Source organism: Oncorhynchus keta, chromosome 35, assembly GCF_023373465.1.
Source record: "Oncorhynchus keta strain PuntledgeMale-10-30-2019 chromosome 35, Oket_V2, whole genome shotgun sequence".
In the NCBI taxonomy this organism is placed as follows: domain Eukaryota; kingdom Metazoa; phylum Chordata; class Actinopteri; order Salmoniformes; family Salmonidae; genus Oncorhynchus; species Oncorhynchus keta.
Window position 1 is genome coordinate 49131632 of NC_068455.1, and position 19072 is coordinate 49150703.

A 19072-nucleotide genomic window follows, 5' to 3' on the forward strand; every position below is an offset into this window, starting at 1 on the left:
TGTAATGCTTTCTGTAACAAGGTACTAGCCTACCAGAGTATAATAATTAAAGTGTGTTAAAAATGATAATTTCTTACTTCTGAGCCATCCATTGAGTGTTACTGCTGCAGGCACAAGCCTCTCTTCTTCGTAAGTTGGTCAGTGACCGTTGGAAGAAGCCCAGTGAATAGAACAGCGAAGCTAACACTCCGTGTCTCCTTATTTATCTTGTTTAACATGTTAAAATGTGCACTGTCAGAGTTAATCAGTTAACTTAATTAAACTTTTTGTAAAAAAAAGTAATAATTGCATTGTCTGAAAGTTTTCAAAATACACTGAAAACATGTAGAATACATAATCTATACAGGTAAAAACAACAATGCAATGTCAAAACAAGTTGACTTTGATGTTAAATAAAGTGTGTTTATCAATTTACCTGATTTTGCTAACCATTACTTTGGACAAAATCAAGATGTTAATATTCTTGTAATGGTTTTTATATAAAACCTCTGAATTTGCCATTAATCGTGTTTTATCACAGCAAATCCTGTGATAAAATGGATTATATTTTTTCATCATTTGACAACCCTAGTGAACATTAAAATGTGAAAATGTCTACGTGAAAGTGAAAAGGGCATGAGTCGGTCATGGTTGCTCATGGTCACGTGATGAAGTAGCCCCGCATGCAACTTCAAAATGATTGTTGGCCCTCTTGGTTTAATGGTAAAGACATTGTATTCACCTTTGGGTGACTTGGGTTCTAATCGTGCCAGTTGCAAAAGCACATGTACAATTTTGGGAATCCACATGTCTAAGTCTTGTGAGACTTTGCACATGTCCAAAAACCAAGTGTCATAATCATGAAAATTTCGAATGAATTAATATAGATAAATATTATGTGAAATTTTTCAAGTGATTTGTTCACAGGTGTGTTCACATGTCTGAAAGCCATGTTGTTTTTCACGTGTTCTTTTCATGTGATTTTTCACGTTTTTTATAAGTAAGGGTTGGTTTCCCATTCTTGCCAATTGTCTGAAGTCCACAGCCATCAGCTTGAGGCCAACCATAATAGTAGCCTACATCTTTGTAAACAAAAAGACAGACAGCTCACATATACTATAGCCTCTGACACACAGGTCACGGTGTGTTTGATTAATACACTGTCAGTGACGAGTTCTCATATCTTCCGAATTAAGATTTAGGAGTCAGCGATGAAGGCTTTGAGAACTGAGTAACTTTACCAGAAGTAATGTGTAACCTATCTCAGTTTAGGATCTTATTTTTAGCCAGGATGTTTTCATGACTGATCATTTTAAGAATTGGGTCATAATTTTGTTTGACAATTGTCTGAGTGCAATTCGGAGACAAACACGCAGACGCACAGACATGTTGCTACAGTAAAATGTACATTATTTTGTGAAAGATGTCATCAGTTTCTGACTGAGCTGCAAACTACACTTACAACGCAAATGTACATTGTTGGCATTCATAACGACAGCCTTGCTAGGGCAATACCACAACTAATCACCAATTATTACCACATCCAAACCCATGACCAGTAGAGGCCAAGAGAATCAACTTCAGGTGCTGACCCTACTCACCTTACTCACCCTGAAGGCCTGAGCTGATTAAAAATAAATCTCACATTTCCCTATTTGCTCCAAAGGTCACTGTTTGTCGAGTGCCAAATAAGAGTCCTTGGCCTCTGCACGAGAGCTAAATATATTATTTTGAGAATTTAAAATATACGTATACTTTCCCCTGAGGAAATAAAATTGTTGCCGTGGAAGGAGAGGTTGCATAAGTATAGGCCTATTCCAACTCATTTGTAAATTACCCACACAAATTGATGAGATATTGTAGGTCTTTCCCTACAGCATAAACCCTTTTATTAGCCTGTTGGGTTACAAAATGGGCTTGGATCCTATAAGTGCATCACAATCATGCAGTGAACTTAGATGTACCACTGGAAACAACATTCATGAAATTGCCTGGTCTCAGACATTTGTTACACAGATTTTTTTTTTACATTATTGTAGTAAATGTATATATCAAATAAATGATGCAAATTTCAGCTTGCTTTTGCTGAAATATGTAACATAATACACTGTTGAATAATGAATCAACCTCTTTGGGACCATGTTCTTTGCTTTAAGAGTTTGTACTTGTGCACGTTGACTCTCGTAGCTGGAGTATAGGTGCACAGGCAATTTACTGCACTGCTTTTTGTCAGTAAATGCATAAAAAAGTTTATAGTGCTTGTAAAGGTCCTGCTGTGAAGTCCTTTGCTTCTGTGTGAGTGCACAGAGAGGGGAAGAGAGCATAGGCCTACTGCCTCACCCCATGGAGTATGTCCACAAGCGTCCATGAGCTCACTGTCACAGCTAATACATGCTGAAAGGTCTAGAGCAAAATGGCTGTTGTGTATTTTATGCTGTTGTGTATTTTAGGCTGTCGGGGATGCGTCACAATACAAGGTGGGTGCTACATTCTTAAATTCTTAAGTTCAAGTTGTACATCCTCCCTTTCCAAATGTTTTCTCCTTTTACATAAGTGCAGCAAAAAATGTAGGTAGGACCAAGTTTGGGCACTCATTTTGTCACGGCTTCCGCCGAAGCCGGGTCCTCTCTTTGTTCAGGCGGCGCTCGGAGGTCAGCGTGGCCGGTCTTCTAGCCATCATCGATCCACTTTTCATTTTCCATGTGTTTTGTCTTGTTTTTCCTTCCACCTGGATTCAATTCCCTCAATCATTTGTTGTGTATTTAACCCTCGGTTCCCCCCATGTCTTGTGTTGGGTTGTTTATTGTAAGTGTTTGTGCACGTGTTGTTTGGTGCACGACGGGTTTTTGTACCCAATTATTCTTGTTATTTTTATGCTGTGGATTTTGCTATTAAGCTGCTCCAGCTATTACCAAGTTCTGCTCTCCTGCGTCTGACTTCCCTGCCACCAATTATGCACCCCTTACAGAATCCCACACCTCCTATATGGAGTCAGCAGGAGCAGGTGCCCCTGGAATAGGGGTGGAGGAGCGTGTCCAGGAGCATACGGCAATGCTCCACCATCTCGGCGCTGCCATGGACTGCGTTGTCCAAACTATGGACCGCTGGGAGAGACAGGGAGTTCCTCCAGCGCCTCCACCAGCACAACCAGGGTCTCCATTACTCACCCCCTTTTACCCGGTCCCAATGAGATTCGTCTTGCCCTCCAACCGGAGTATGACGGGACTGCTGTTACAGGTCGACATCTACCTGGCAACCATCCACCTGGCTCCTTTAGGTCGTGAGAAGGTGTCCGCACTCGTCTCGTGTCTCTCTGGGAAAGCCTTGGAGTGGGCCTACGCCGTCTGGGGAGAAGGAGGTGCGGCGCTGGACCATTTTGAGGATTTCACCCGCCGCTTCCAGGCAGTCTTCGACCATCCACCCGAGGGTAGAGAGGTGGGTGAACGTCTCTTCCATCTGAGGCAGGGGACGAGGTGCGCCCAGGAGTTTGCCATGGATTTTCGGACCCTGGCCGCCGGAGAGGGATGGAACGTTAGGGCCCTGATCGACCACTATCGCTGCAGTTTGCGCGAGGACGTCCGTCGGGAGTTGGCCTGCAGGGACACCACCCTCACTTTCGACCAGCTGGTGGACCTGTCCATTCGGCTGGATAACCTGCTGGCCACCCGCAGACGTCCAGATCGCGTTCTATCGGTTCCATTCCTCAGCACCACCGCTCCGGTATCCATGGAGCTGGGAGGTGCTGTGCGTAGGGAGACTGCACCATCTTTGGCCGCAGAGGTCACACTGCTGTGACCAACTGCTTGGTTGGTTCCTCTGGGGATCGAGGCAACAGGCAGGGCACTCTTGCATCATCCCAGGTGAGCCAGCACCCTTCTCACCCAGAGCCCTCTTTTGCACACATGTTTTTGTATGTTTCTTTCCCTGAGTTTTCCCTGCATACCCAGCATAAGGCACTCGTCGATTCAGGCGCAGCTGGGAATTTTATAGAAAGATCGTTCGCCCTTAGTTTAGGGATCCCCATTGTTCCCGTGGCTGTGCCCTTCCCCATTCACGCATTAGGGAGGCCACCGCTCCTCTGGGTATGGTGACGCAGGTGGGTTACAATAAGAGAATTAGTCTCTTCCTCATTCACTCTCCTGCGATTACCATGGTGCTAGGCCTACCCTGGTTAGCTTGTCATGACCCCACTGTTTCTTGGCAACAGAGGGCTCTCACGGGGTGGTTGTGAAGGTGCTCAGGGAGGTGTTTAGGGGTTTTCGTTGGTGCTACTATGGTGGAAAGACCAGGTCTTCACCGTGCGCATTCCCCCTGAATATGCCGACTTGGCTCTTGCCTTCTCCAAAAAGAAGGCGACTCAATTACCAACCCATCGACGGGGCGATTGTGCGATAAATCTCCTGGTAGACTCTGCACTTCCCAGGAGTCACATGTATCCCCTCTCACAGGCAGAGACGGAGGCTGTGGAAACATATGTCTCCAAATCCATGCGTCAGTGGTACATTGGGTCCTCCACTTTACCCAACTCCTCAAGTTAATTTTTTTGTGAAGAAGGAGGGAGGTTTGCACCTGTGTATTAAATACCGAGGCCTAAATCAGATCACGGTGAGGTACAGTTACCCGCTACCTGTTATCGCCACGGCTATTGAGTCAATGCACGGGGCGCGCTTCTTCACCAAACATGATCTCAGGAGTGCTTACAACCTGGTGTGTATCCGGGAGGGAGGCGAGTGGAAGATGGCGTTCAGTACGACCTCAGGGCATTATGAGTACCTCGTCATGCCGTACGGGTTGCTGAATGCTCCATCAGTCTTCCAAGCCTTTGTAGACAAGATTTTCAGGGGCCTGCATGGGCAGGGTGTAGTGGTGTATATTGATGACGTTCTGATATACTCCACTACACACGTCGGGCATGTGTCCTTGGTGCACAGGGTGCTTGGTTGACTGTTGGAGCATGACCTGTACGTCAAGGCTGAGAAATGTCTGTTCTTCCAGCACTCAGTCTCTTTCCTAGGGTACCACATTTCCACCTCAGGGGTGGAGATGGAGAGTGACCGCATTTCAGCTGTGCGTAATTGGCCGACTCCCACCACGGTAAAGGAAGTGCAGCGGTTCCTAGGATTTGCCAATTGCTACCGGAGGATTATCCGGGGTTTTGGTCAGGTAGCGGCCTCACTGCTGAATGGGGGCCCGGTGTGTTTGCAGAGGGAGACAGGGCTTTTGGTCACCTGATGGCTCTGTTTACCTCGGCTCTCGTGCTGGCCCATCCGGATCCCTCTTTGGCATTCATAGTGGAGGTGGACGCATCCGAGGCTGGGATTGGAGCCATACTCTCTCAGCGCTCGGGTACTCAACCAAAGCTCCGCCCCTGTGCCTTCTTCTCGAAGAAGCTCAGCCCGGTAGAGCGAAACTATGACGTGGGGGACCGGGAGCTGTTGGCTGTTGTCAAGTCTCTGATGGCGTGGAGACATTGGCTTGCACTGACCACTGTAAATCCGGAGTACATCCGGGCAGCGAGGAAACTGAATCCTCGCCATGCAAGGTGGGCATGTTTTTCACCCGTTTTGTTTTTTCCCTTTCCTACAGACCAGGTTCCCAAAACGTGAAAGCAGACACACTGTTCCGACTGTATGACACAGAGGAGCAGCCCATGGATCCCACTCCCATACTCACGGCATCCTGCCTAGTGGCGCCGGTAGTGTGGGAGCTGGGCGCGTCAAGTAAGGTGCTTAGGTAAAAATACGAATAATGTCCCGTTTGGAACACTGACAAATAGAGCAAGAAGTAATAATGATATGTTGTTTTTTTGCTCAATCTGATTGAGAGGTTCTGGCCCACCTAGGCCTCATCCGTGCCTATGCCCCTGCGGTATATGCCTACAGAACACCACCTTACTGTGCTGTAGTAGAAGAGATAACAGTGACACAGCACTTTATCTTGATTATACAAAGAGCTCTACCTTGACAGCAAAATTAGTATGACCCAAATCTGGTCCATATTACAATGTTATCACTTACCACTCGACTCAGTTACCACTTAGTATCAAGATCTAGAAGTTGGCCATTTTGCCATACAAAAAGGCCAGACCTTGCCCGGCAAGGTAGATGTGGCTCACATTCAGACCAAAATTTACCAAGCAACTACAGGAACTTGTTAGGGGCACATACCTCTGCTGTCAGGGATATAGGCTAGAGTCAAATCCATTTGCTTCATGTTATAAATCTGCTTGATAGCTGATACAGACATGATTATGCCTAATGTCCATGTCAAGAGTGAAAAACCTATGTTGATTATGGGGTGGTTAAATTACCCTTCAATAAACTATTACCTAGAAACCTTTATTCAAAAAGAAGGGAGATCAACTGAGAAGCTGCTTGGGAAAAGGTCAACAGAAATTAACCTTATAAAGTTTATAATCACTCCATATCTCGGGTGTAATGTATCATGCTTGAATGAAAAACGTAATGAATCATACCTACATGATAATATTTTGGCATAAAACATACACAACACATTTTTCTTGCATTTTTTTTGTTTACAATCATCAATAAACACTAATATTTTGTATTCTACCATACTGTACTCTCATCTGTGTGGGTTAATTCTTTGGTTCAGGGCGAAGACCACCGATCTCGGAGGAGACATATATTGTTTACAGTACTAGCTGAAATATAATTATTACACATCTGAAATATTTGGCTAATCGTGCTTTTTTGGACCACAAACAACCTTACAAACGAACCGTAACCCTCCCATGATGGTTGAGCTAATCAGTGCTGAAAAGTCTCATCATAACCCATTTGTATTCAAGAAACAACCAGCTAAAAATGTTAAAGTTGTCTGACATATTTTTTTTGTTCAATATAATAGTGATGACTTGCACATTTTCAGATATAAAGTTAATATGTCTTGAGAAAGTCAAAGCTTTACATTTTTTTTTTTTTTTTAATGAAATAGAATAACTGCTCTGTGTCCTATTCAGCAAGGACCATTTGAAGTCAGATTCAAGCAAATCCACAATCTGCAAATATCACATCTCTAACATGTTTTGTTTTTATTATTTTCACATACACATTTCACATTCCAACATTTAAGTACTTAGAATAATATAATTGAGTGTCATTTGTTCATTTGGGTAAAATATTACATAAAACTGAATTTTATTTATTTGTACAGCAATGCGGTTTGCATTGAATTCCAGACGGTTTGAATGTGTTATAATCATTATCCATCATTAAAGGATGCTGAACACTCAACTCAGTCAACAAATGAAGTCCATAAATAACTTTGACTGACCTTTGACCCTTTTTGTCAAACTGTTATTATGTTTATTTTTAAAGTATAAACGGCGCCGCCTACCATTTAGGTAGGATTTGGGACGATATATTATGAAAGGCAACCATTAAAGAAAATTGGTTTGTCAAATCAGACCATCAAAACAGTGAAACAGACAAAGGATTCCAAAATCGAATAAGTGCCACTTCTATGTTGTGATTTCCTGCTGTACTAGATAATTAGGGTGTCTATCTCAAAGGACTGCTTTATACGTGAAGAAATGTTTTAAGCTAAATGAAATTATACTGCAAGATCAAACAGCGTTAGTGAATTGGTGGACATGATTTTAATGAGACAAATTACTTGACACAGCTACAGCACTGTGGATTGTTGAAAATAGTGCCACTTACAAACTCGTTTAATGACCAGCAATGAAAAGCTGAAAAATGTGAAAGATGCACTTGTCTAGCTCCAGAAAACCAAGTGATGACACATTTGAGTCTGATATTATGTTCTCAATATCTGTATGGCTCTGGAGTAACTATTTATCTGGATAGTCCATCTGTAGATACTCTACAGACTAACAGTAACATTTCAACTATCCACTAACCCTAACCCTTGCCTAACCTTAGATGTAACCCTCATTCTAATCCTGATCTTAACCCTTACCCTAACCCAGAATTTCCCAAACTTTGTCTTGGGGGACCCAAGGGGTGCACATTTTGGTTTCATCAATCATCAATCAGCTGTGTAGTGCTAAGAAAAAAAATAAAAACGTGAACTCACATCCTGGGGTCCCCAGGACCAAGTTTGGGAAATGCTGCACTAACCATGGCCCTAACCTTAACCTTAGCAAGCAGTTGCTTATCAACAGATAGTATGACCATTTGTAGAGCATCTACAGATGGACAATCAGGACTATCCAAATAAAGTGTGGCTGGCCCTTGAAATGTCCCTGACCCCCCTTCCAAGGGATACTCTAGTAGGCTTCATGATGAACATCCCAGTGGACCTAACTCATTATATGGGTTAGAAAGTGCCTTTATGTCTGGGGATAGGTAGTTCATCTGTTTTCATACACTCCCTCGACAAGGGATGACAACCTGGAAAAACATTAATCATTTAGAGCATGGCCTGAATCCAACATTTTCCAACATTTTCACCATTGTGCCAATCAGAGAAGTTCTGAAATTGATTGCAGGCTTCCACAGATCTGGAACGCATGGAAACATTACGAGCAATTTAACATAAATGAATTTAAGGTTGAAGACCTCACCATAGCAAAACATTAACCGCCCTTCATTACTAATAAAAACCCAATCCTTAAATAGTATTTTTTTATTAATGATAAAGAATTTTTATGTACCTTGGGTGGGCCATGTTATTTTTTAATTAGACTATGTCTGGCTCCAATTTTAAAACAATGTAGAATGATACCATAGACTAGTGTTCAATCAACTGAAACAGATTTCAAGATATCAGAAGAGTGTTTGATTTGCACAGCAGCACATCCTGAATGGAGGGACTTGACACTTGACCTTATTCTGCTGAAACATGAACACCTGAAGTTTAACTATGTGTATGGTGTCCATATTAGGGCAGCCTCAAAGTCACAAGGAATTGGTATCAGAGTCAATATCGTAAGAAAATAAAATTCTAGCAGAGATATGGTCATTGACACAAGTATTTAGTAGCAAACAGAAGCAAACAATTTCATACTAGCCAACATTAGTCCTATCTGTAAGTGTTTAGCGCTCATACAATCTACTGCTTTAATGCATCAATGCTGCTCTTCACTGTAATGAACAATGACCTCCCAGTTGCATATATGCTTTCAGAAATGTATCCATAAAAAAACCCAGTGATTTCATTAATGTCAGACAGACAGGCAGACAGCATTGTGCAAATTCAGTTGCCTATTCAGTGGCCACAAGAAACGTGTCATGTATGTGAAATCCTCTAAGAATGAAGTATCAAAAAATGGAGATACAATTATGTACCGAGTGCCTTAAACAGGAACAGTAGGTCATCCGAAGGTTGAGTTTGTGAAGTATATTAAGTAGAATGCAACATGGCCGTCTAATCTTGTGACAACATTTTTATCAATTACTGCTGATATGTTGACTATTTTTGTGTCATCCTGTTAATTTCATAATCTGGGTCAGTTATCACTGAATATTAAGCCTATACTATTGTGCTGACCCAAAGTGCACTGTGTTGTTGTCCCCCACCCCACTCAAGAATCTTCCACAAGTGTTCAATTGGGTTGAGTCCACTATGGCATCTGGTTTACATTATTTTCATGCTCAAACCATTCAGGGACCACTCGTGCCCTGTGGATGGGGGCGTTGTCATTCTATGAGGGGATAGCCATGGTAGCCAAAATAATGAACCTGTCACTAATGTAACTGCAATACTGTTCAATAGGCAGTTATTTTGTTCCTGCCTAAGTGTTGCTTTCAGACCTCAGACGAAGGGGCACTTTCAATCAAACCAGGTAACCAGGAAAAGTCTAAAACATAACTTTCACTATAAGAATGCCCATTTCAATTAATGTACTGACGTTTTTTGTTGTTGTTAGCCATTATCGATTTTTGATTAAATGCCCCAATACTCAACTTCACACAATTTAAATTAACATTAACTTTGCCAGATAAAGACATTGAGGTCAGAACTGTCGAGCAGCACCCATCAGCGTTATGCTATACTGTTGGACACTGACCCCTATTTACATATTGCAACTGGAACTGATTTCTCAAAGGTGCATCACCACATGGGAAGGTCATGTGCGTATCGAAGCCACCTGGACTACTTTGAGACCCAAGGATCTGTATGGAAACCTGAAATTGTTTGGCTGATGTTTGAAGCAAGAGCAGGGAATAATAATCAGGTGGCTCTTGGCAGTCTCTCAAGATCCCTTGCGTTGGGTGTGTGTTTGTGAGGGTGTTCAAGCACCCATGGACATTCTGTAGTACTTCAAAATGTCCTCATTACCATATTATGACCAAAAGTCCTTGAGTTCAAGCATTCTGTTATTCGGAAGCAGGTTCAAAAGCTAGGATCTCCACGATTTTGAGGTTTTTCATAATAATTTATAGTCTATGCTACCTTTTGACCCCCTATTCACCGCTCTTTGACTACAAACAGCTGGGCAAAGTATACAATGGACAGTGGATGTTTCTGTTAAAGCATGAGATCCCATGGTTTGCTTTGTACCTGGCAAATTTTCCAAATCACACTTGAAATTCAACATTTGCTTCCACATTACCTTGTATGTGCCTCTCCCTGCCAGTAAATGCATTGCAGATGCAACACGCCCGATCCAATCACTCAATAAAGTGGTCAGCTGTCCACCTGAATTATAACATTAACATATACTGTCTGACAAATACCTAGCGGAGGTGCACACTGTAATATTTGCCGTACACGGGTAGAATTTTGTACCTGATGCATAGCGTTACTAACATCTGTTATTGGTTAAATACAGTAAGAACCTTAAAGATACAAACCTCATAGCTATAGACTGACTGGTCAACCGAACGGGTGATATTGAACCAGGACATGTATTTAATGCAAATAACTTCTGTTAGCTACAGGCTAATGTAAATGTTGCTTTCATGTGCTATAAACACATCAGACATTTACAATATCTTTGTAGAAAATACAGTAAATAGGAAATAAATATTTTGAAGTATGGTTTTCTGCAAAACATTTGTCCGGAACAACCTCCATTACGCATTCGTATTTCTGATGTTCTACTGTACAGGATGTCAATAGTTTGATAAGGGAATATCTCACAGTAAATGAATGCTATAAAAATACTTGTTTTGCCCTCCATTCAAGATAGATTTCATATCTTTGTTATGCTGCATGTGTCCAATCTTTCATCTTACCAAAATGCATAATTTATCAAACATTGAACAACATTAAAGGCTTTACTTTGTCAATTCTGCGGATGTGGCCAAATTGAACTAGCACCATATACTAGCAACATTTTGCTCTAGCCAGACCTACTAGACACACTGCCTTCTATAAGTTCCCATCTTTACTTGGACAACACTGTTGTGGAATTGTGTAACTTTTGCCATGCACACACTATTGTATTTGATATGTTCGCATGAGAACAAGTTCACTAATGTGACATTGATTCCCATTGAGGATTAGGCTGTGAACTCCTGACCTCTTGTTTGTTCCTCACTCAACAATTCTTGGATGTAGTTAATCAAACACATTCCTTGCTGGCTGAACCCCTACGACCTAGCTCCCTCTCCACTGGCTGTTCTGAACAAATCACAAACGAATCATGTCAGTAATACCACCAATGTTCAATAATTACTCCTCAGGGAAAAACGTAAACGAGCAACAGTTGTACTATTTTTTGCTTTCTTTCGCTGACTTGTTTTAGAGTAATTTGGTCTTGGTGAGGTCAGCTGAACAGCTTCGGAGCGTGTCCAAATATCTTAAAAGACTGAACAGATAAATTGTCACAGCATGTGTGTTGATTTTTTACTTTCTTTAGGGGGTGTTCAGGAGGGTCTGGTGGTAGGTTAAACACTATTTTGGGGAAGCACCTAGACAAACACACTAATAAAGGTTTATGCTGTAGAATTACGAAGTTATCCAAACTGGAGGCTTGTGTCCATGCATTTGAATATATTTCACTTAGGCTGCCAAAGCAGACGTTAGTGAAAATGGATGAACTATGTTGGACATACAGATTACAGCGCATTATTTGGATAGCCCATCAGGCAACTGTACAAAGAACACATCAGTTTCTCCTCAAGACCCTTGTACAATTTGTGCACAAATCTGATGCTTTAAGCATGTTTTCACATCCCTCTTAGGAGTTCCCAATCACTGAGGGCAATGCCCTGTGCTGTTTCAGATAGTATATAGAAAATACTCTAAGAGCCAGTGATATTTTCTATTATATATCTTCATTCTTAAATTATAGAAATAAGCTCACCTAAACATTTATATCCCTCATGTGAGGTAGGTGACATGATCATGATTGCAAAGTGGATATTTTTGGTCTTCTAAATATCTCCGGAAATTAGGGGGGAATTCCAACCTGAGTTGAACTTGTTAATTGAATATAAATTCCCTTTTTATGCATTTTTCACTGTGTATTCTGACCTTGAAATTAAGCATGAGAATAGCATGCTATTCACCCACTATTCATTTTGTGGGGAGATCAACGAAATGAAGGTGTGGCGGAAGTGTGTCCACAGATATGCCGTTTTCTGAGTTTCACTGAATTCCTTCATAATTCCACAAATAATAAACGTATTATTTCACCTGGCAAGTTGAAAGCTTACAAAATTTGGAATAGAAAAGGCGATTCAAAACGGTCTAAAGCCATTTCGGCATCAACAGCCATTATTGATTAATTTAGTTTTTTAGCATATTGTATCAAAAAGAAACATGTTCTTGCAATTGTTTTTTAAGTGTCTATTTTTAATAAGCCGTGTTTCATGAATATGTATCAAGTCTGGTAAGACTTGCCATTCTATTGGTTTTGTTTTTATTTTATTGTCAGAATTTATTAAATTTATGGGTCTGAAATCCGCAGGGGACTACAGATTTTCCTGTTTTTAATATAACTGAAATAACTGTTTGATACACATAACTAGGAAGCACTGAATAGAGTGACATGTCCATTGTCATTTGTGTAAATAGGGAAGCTATCCATTCCTGGTGCTTTTTTAAGAAGGCTATAGGATCAGTCCAATTGTTGTTAAATTCGGATTTATGTAGATTTTCCCAGAAGCTTTTAAAATGTTCATTAATCATGTTATAATTAACGCATTTATATATTTTAAAAGTGGTTTGGCATTATTTCAATTTGTGAGGGCTGCAAGATTTTTTACCAGGTTTACATTTAGCAGACACTTTTATCCAGAGCGACTTAGAAGATGCATTTCAATTTCTAATAGTCTCCCATGGGAATTAAACCCACACCACTGGCATTAAATCAAATTTTATTTGTCACATACACATGGTTAACAGATGTTAATGCGAGTGTAGCGAAATGCTTGTGCTTCTAGTTCCAGCAATGCAGTAATAACCAACAAGTAATCTAAATAACGATTCCAAAACTACTGTCTTGTAAGGGGATAACGAATATGTACATAAGGATATATGAATGAGTGATGGTACAGAGCAGCATAGGCAAGATACAGTAGATGGTATCGAGTACAGTATATACATATGAGATGAGTATGTAAACAAAGTGGCATAGTTAAAGTGGCTAGTGATACATGTATCACATAAGGATGCAGTCGATGATATAGAGTACAGTATATACGTATGCATATGAGATGAATAATGTAGGGTAAGTAACATTATATAAGGTAGCAATGTTTAAAGTGGCTAGTGATATATTTACATAATTTCCCATCAATTCCCATTATTAAAATGGCTGGAGTTGAGTCAGTGTCAGTGTCAGTGTGTTGGCAGCAGCCACTCAATGTTAGTGGTGGCTGTTTAACAGTCTGATGGCCTTGAGATAGAAGCTGTTTTTCAGTCTCTCGATCCCAGCTTTGATGCACCTGTACTGACCTCGCCTTCTGGATGATAACGGGGTGAACAGGCAGTGGCTCGGGTGGTTGATGTCCTTGATGATCTTTATGGCCTTCCTGTAACATCGGGTGGTGTAGGTGTCCTGGAGGGCAGGTAGTTTGCCCCCGGTGATGCGTTTTGCAGACCTCACTACCCTCTGGAGAGCCTTACGGTTGAGGGCGGAGCAGTTGCCGTACCAGGCGGTGATATAGCCCGCCAGGATGCTCTCGATTGTGCATCTGTAGAAGTTTGTTAGTGCTTTTGGTGACAAGCCACATTTCTTCAGCCTCCTGAGGTTGAAGAGGCACTGCTGCGCCTTCTTCACGATGCTGTCTGTGTGAGTGGACCAATTCAGTTTATCTGTGATGTGTATGCCGAGGAACTTAAAACTTGCTACCCTCTCCACTACTGTTCCATCGATGTTGATAGGGGGGTGTTCCCTCTGCTGTTTCCTGAAGTCCACAATCATCTCCTTAGTTTTGTTGACGTTGAGTGTGAGGTTATTTTCCAGACACCACACTCCGAGGGCACTCACCCCCTCCCTGAAGGCCGTCTCGTCGTTGTTGGTAATCAAGCCTACCACTGTTGTGTCGTCCGCAAACTTGATGATTGAGTTGGAGGTGTGCGTGGCCACGCAGTCGTGGGTGAACAGGGAGTACAGGAGAGGGCTCAGAACGCACCCTTGTGGGGCCCCAGTGTTGAGGATCAGCGGGGAGGAGATGTTGTTGCCACCCTCACCACCTGGGGGCGGCCCGTCAGGAAGTCCAGTACCCATTTGCACAGGGCGGGGTCGAGACCCAGGGTCTCGAGCTTGATGACGAGCTTGGAGGGCACTATGGTGTTGAATGCAGAGCTGTAGTCAATGAACAGCATTCTCACATAGGTATTCCTCTTGTCCAGATGGGTTAGGGCAGTGTGCAGTGTGGTTGAGATTGCATCGTCTGTGGACCTATTTGGGCGGTAAGCAAATTGGAGTGGGTCTAGGGTGTCAGGTAGGGTGGAGGTGATATGGTCCTTGACTAGTCTCAAAGCACTTCATGATGACGGAAGTGAGTGCTACGGGGCGGTAGTCGTTTAGCTCAGTTACCTTAGCTTTCTTGGGAACAGGAACAATGGTGGCCCTCTTGAAGCATGTGGGAACAGCAGACTGGTATAGGGATCGATAGAATATGTCCGTAAACACACCGGCCAGCTGGTCTGCGCATGCTCTGAGGGCGCGGCTGGGGATGCCGTCTGGGCCTGCAGCCTTGCGTGGGTTAACACGTTTAAATGTCTTTACTCACCTCGGCTGCAGTGAAGGAGAGACCGCATGTTTTCGTTGCAGGCCGTGTCAGTGGCACTGTATTGTCCTCAAAGCGGGCAAAAAAAGTTATTTAGCCTGCCTGGGAGCAAGACATCCTGCTCCGTGACTGGGCTGGATTTCTTCTTGTAGTCCGTGATTGACTGTAGACCCTGCCACATGCCTCGTGTCTGAGCCGTTGAATTGAGATTCTACTTTGTCTCTGTACTGACGCTTAGCTTGTCTGATAGCCTTGCAGAGGGAATAGCTGCACTGTTTGTATTCGGTCATGTTACCAGACACCTTGCCCTGATTAAAAGCAGTGGTTCGCGCTTTCAGTTTCACGCGAATGCTGCCATCAATCCACGGTTTCTGGTTAGGGAATGTTTTAGTCATTGCTATGCGAACGACATCTTCAACGCACGTTCTAATGGACCCCCCCCCCCCCGAATCAGCGTATTCGTCAATATTGTTATCTGACGCAATACGAAACATATCCCAGTCCACGTGATGGAAGCAGTCTTGGAGTGTGGAGTCAGCTTGGTCGGACCAGCGTTGGACAGACCTCAGTGTGGGAGCCTCTTGTTTTAGTTTCTGTCTGTAGGCAGGGATCAACTAAATGGAGTCGTGGTCAGCTTTTCCGAAAGGGGGGCGGGGCAGGGCCTTATATGCGTCGCGGAAGTTAGAGTAACAATGATCCAAGGTTTTTCCAAACCTGGTTGCGCAATCGATATGCTGATAAAATTTAGGGAGTCTTGTTTTCAGATTGGCCTTGTTAAAATCCCCAGCTACAATGAATGCAGCCTCCGGATAAATGGTTTCCAGTTTGCAAAGAGTTAAATAAAGTTAGTTCAGAGCCATCGATGTGTCTGCTTGGGGGAGATATATACGGCTGTGATTATAAATCAAAGAGAATTCTCTTGGTAGATAATGCGGTCTACATTTGGTTGTGAGGAATTCTAAATCAGGTGAGCAGAAGGATTCGAGTTCCTGTATGTTTCTTTCATCACACCATGTCTCGTTACCCATAAGGCATACGCCCCCGCCCCTCTTCTGACCAGAAATATGTCTGTTTCTGTCGGCGCGATGCGTGGAGAAACCCGTTGGCTGCACCGCCTCGGATAGCGTCTCTCCAGTGAGTCATGTTTCCGTGAAGCAAAGAACGTTACAGTCTCTGATGTCCCTCTGGAATGCTACCCTTGCTCGGATTTCATCAACCTTGTTGTCAAGAGACTGGACATTGGCAAGAAGAATGCTAGGGAGTGGTGCACGGTGCCCGTCTCCGGAGTCTGACCAGAAGACCGCCTCGTTTCCCTCTTTTTCGGAGTCGTTTTTTGGAGTCGCTGCATGGGATCCATTCAGCTGTCCTGTTTGAAAGGCAGAACACAGGATCCGCGTCGCGAAAAACATATTCTTGGTCGTACTGATGGTGAGTCGACGCTGATCTTATATTCAGTAGTTCTTCTCGACTGTATGTAATGAAACCTAAGATGACCTGGGGTACTAATGTAAGAAATAACACGTAAAAATACAAAAAACTGCATAGTTTCCTAGGAACGCGAAGCAAGGCGGCCATCTCTGTCGGCGTCGAAAGTTAAGTGCCATGCTCTATCAACTGAGCCACACAAGATCATTAACTAAGATGCTTTATTTAAGGTTAACCTGTAGTTGTTGGCTCTCTTCAAAAGTAAAGATCATATTCCTGCTTATGTTCAGATATTTTTTCTTTTTTATTATTGAATAGCTTTTCTTATTTTGAGAAAACAAGGAGTTGTTTTTTGTAGTTGGGAATAGTAATCTCCAGATGTCCTGTAAATTATTTGTATAGATGACATTTTTCAGCCTCTTCGGATGATCCTTGAATTGCATTTTATTTGCTACGTCTGTCAATCTTATGTATTATTCAGGTCGCATGCTAAAATAATAGTTATTGTGTGGATTTGATTTAATATAGCTTGAATTCCTACTAAAAAAAACACTAGATTTGCCCCTGGTGGGATATACAATGAAATCAATGTGTATTATTCCCCATGTAAGATAGAATTCAACACTAGAAAACAGCCTTCTTGGTCTAAGTGCTGGGATATAAGGGAAAGTGTGTATTTGTATTTATCAGGATGCCTACACCTCTGCTGTTACTACAGTAGGTGGAAACATAGGCCTCCCCAACCCTGTTCCTCTTTAAATTTTAAATGTAGCCTTTTTAAAAATGTAACTCTTGCAGGAAAACCACGTTTGCTGACAATAAGTGTTGAAGAACCATGTGATTTTTCCCCATCATTATTGTATACACTACATACAGTGCCGTCGGAAAGTATTCAGACCCCCTGACTTTTTCAGATTTTGTTACAGCCTTATACTAAAACTGATTAAATCGTTTTTTCCACATCAATCTACACACAATACCTCATAATGAAAACCCCCAAAAGTTTTTTTGAAATGTTTGCTAATTTATATAAAATTGTAAACGGAAATCTCTGCAGACCCTCTCAAGTTCTGCCAGGTTGGATGGGGAGCGTTGCTGCACAGCTATTTTCAGGTCTCTCCAGAGATGTCCAATCTGGTTCAAGGCTGAGCTCTGGCTGGGCAACTAAAGGGCATTCAGGGACTTGTCCCGAAGCCACTCCTGTGTTGTCTTGGCCTTAGGGTCGTTGTGCTGTTGGAAGGTGAACCTTTACCCCAGTCAAAAGACCTGAGCACTCTGGAGCAGGTTTTCATCAAGGATCTCTATGTACTTTGCTCCGTTAATCTTTGCCTCGATCCTGACTAGTCTTGCTGCCACTGAAAAACGTCCCCACAGCATGATGATGCCACCACCATGCACCACCGTGCCAGGTTTCCTCCAGACGTAATGCTTGGCATTCAGGCCAAAGTGTTCAATCTTGGTGTCATCCGAACAGAAAATCTTGTTTCTCATGGTCTGAGAGTCTTTAAGTGCCTCTTGGCAAACTCCAAGCCGGCTGTCATGTGCCTTCCGTCTGGCCACTATACTTGGTGGAGTGCTGCAGAGAAGGTTGTCCTTCTGGAAGGTTCTCCCATCTCCACAAAGGAACTCTAGAGCCCTGTCAGAGTGACCATCGGGTTCTTGGTCACCTCCCTGACAAAGGCCCTCCCCCGATTGTTCAGTTTGGCCTGGCGGCCAGCTCTCGGAAGAGTCTTGATGGTTCCAAACGTCTTCCATTTAAAACTTCTTAGGGCTGCAATCCCATTAACCGGATGATATGACAACAGCCAGTGAAAGTGCAGGGCGCCAAATTCAAAACGACAGAAATCTCATAATTAAAATTCCTCAAACATACATGTATCTTATACCTTTTTAAAGGTAATCTAGTTTTTAATCCCACCACAGTGTCAGATTTCAAATAGGCTTTACAGTGAAAGCACCACAAACGATTATGTTAGGTCACCACCAACTCACAGAAAAACACAGCCATCTTTCCAGCCAAAGAGAGGAGTCACCAAAATACACAAATAGAGATAAAATGAATCATTAACCTTTGATGATCTTCATCAGATGACACTCATAGGACTTCATGTTACACAATGCATGTATGTTTTGTTTGATAAAGTTTATATTTAAAAATTATCAGTATACATTGGCGCGTTACATTCACTAGTTCCAAAAACATCCGGTGATATTGCAGAGAGCCACATTTTTTACAGAAATACTCATTATAAATGTCAATAAATACAATTGTTAGACACAGAAATATAGATATACCTCTCCTTAATGCAACCGCTGTGTCAGATTTAAATAAAACTTTACGGAAAAAGCATACCATGCAATAATCTGAGACGGCGCTCAGAAAATAAATAAAATTATCAGCCATGCTGGAGTCAACAGAAATCAGAAATCACATTATAAATATTCCCTTACCTTTGACGATCTTCTCAGAATGCATTCCCAGGAATCCTAGTTCCATAATAAATGCTTGATTTGTTTGATAATGTCCATTATTCATGTCCAAGTAGCTACTT